Below are 1,535 nucleotides of genomic sequence, written 5' to 3'. Positions count from 1 at the left end.
TGTGCAATGCAGCTGGTTGTTGGAAGGCCACCTACATGTTTGCATGTCCTCCAGCATCTTTTAGAGAACAGAAATAGAACAGAACAGAATAGAATATAGAATAGAAATAAGGAATGAATAGAATAGAAATAAGGAATGAATAGAATAGAAATAAGGGAAGAATAGAATAGAATAGAATAGAATAGAATAGAATAGAATAGAATAGAATAGAATAGAATAGAATAGAATAGAATAGAATAGAATAGAAATAAGATCTTGTAGTAGGTCATCTAATCCAACCCCTTACCCAACCAGGAGACCCTACATCATTTCTGACAGGTGGCAGTCTACTCTTTATTATTTTTATTATTTTATTTATATTTTATCCTGCCTTTGTTATTTTTATATCCCAGGGTGGCAAACATACCTATATACTTTCCTTTCCCTATTTTCCTTACAACAACCTGGCGAGGTGGGTTGGGCTGAGAATGACTGGCCCAAAGTCCCCCAGCTGTTTTTCAATGGCTGGCTGAGGAATTCTGGGAGTTTGAATTCCACGGGTCTTCAAGTGGCCAAGGTTGGTCGCCTCTAGTACAGGGTCTCCTGCTAGAGCAGGAGTCTTCAAACTTGGCAACTTTTAAGACTTGTGGACTTCAACTCCCAGAATTCCTCCGCCAGCTTTAAAAGTTGCCAAGTCTGAAGACCCCTGTGCTAGAGCAAGGGGTTGGACTACTCCCAGGTCCCTTCCAACTGTGTTGCTGTTCAAGTACTAATTCCGAATGGCCACTAGATGGCATCAGTCTTTTACTTTTCAAAACATTACAGCCCACAACACAAAACCCCGGGAACGGTTGTGTGTGCGTTCTTATGGCCCTTGCTGTACATCGTCAGGGTTAATATAACTTATTATGCGTCAACCTTAGTCAGTTTTCTTTGGCGTGGTTGCATTCTGGCTTAGTGTACAGCAGTGTTTTTCCAACTTGGCAACTTTTTAAGACGTGGGAGCTTCAACTTCCAGAATTGCCCAGCTAGCATGAGGTCCAACTGAAGGCTGCACATCTTAAAGTTGCCAAGTTCGAAAAACACTGCTGTACAGCAAGCACCTAACCTGGATAATTGATGGTTAAGAGGTTTTGCCTGGACGGAACAGGGTCTCACTCCGTCAGGATAACCTTTCCCTGTGCATAGGTACAATTCCAGACCTTCTGATCCACCTTGTGTCTTACTCTGATGTTACTCAGTATTCAAAATTGTTATCTCCAGAAGCTTCACTTTCCCAGACATCCAAAGTAAAGTTCTCTAGTTGTCTTCAGTGGTTCCACATTTGCCTTTGGTAGAATTCTTATTGCATTATCATTCTAGCATTTTTCTTCCTTTCTTCTCTTCCTCTCTCTCCTTCCTTCCACCCTCCCTTCCACTTTTCCTCCTTCCTTCCCTGCCTAGAGCCTCCTTTCTACCGGGGGAAAAGCGACGGGGCCCCTCTGAGCATGCGCAGAGTTCTCCCTCCTCCCGGGAGAAGGAGGAGGAAGAGGCGGAGCGACCCTGAACTCGGGCAG

Source organism: Crotalus tigris, unplaced genomic scaffold, assembly GCF_016545835.1.
Source record: "Crotalus tigris isolate CLP2741 ecotype Arizona unplaced genomic scaffold, ASM1654583v1 scf7180000018525.42219311030:4301911, whole genome shotgun sequence".
In the NCBI taxonomy this organism is placed as follows: domain Eukaryota; kingdom Metazoa; phylum Chordata; class Lepidosauria; order Squamata; family Viperidae; genus Crotalus; species Crotalus tigris.
The sequence above is the reverse complement of the archived record's forward strand: the minus strand, read 5'-3'. Positions refer to the sequence as shown.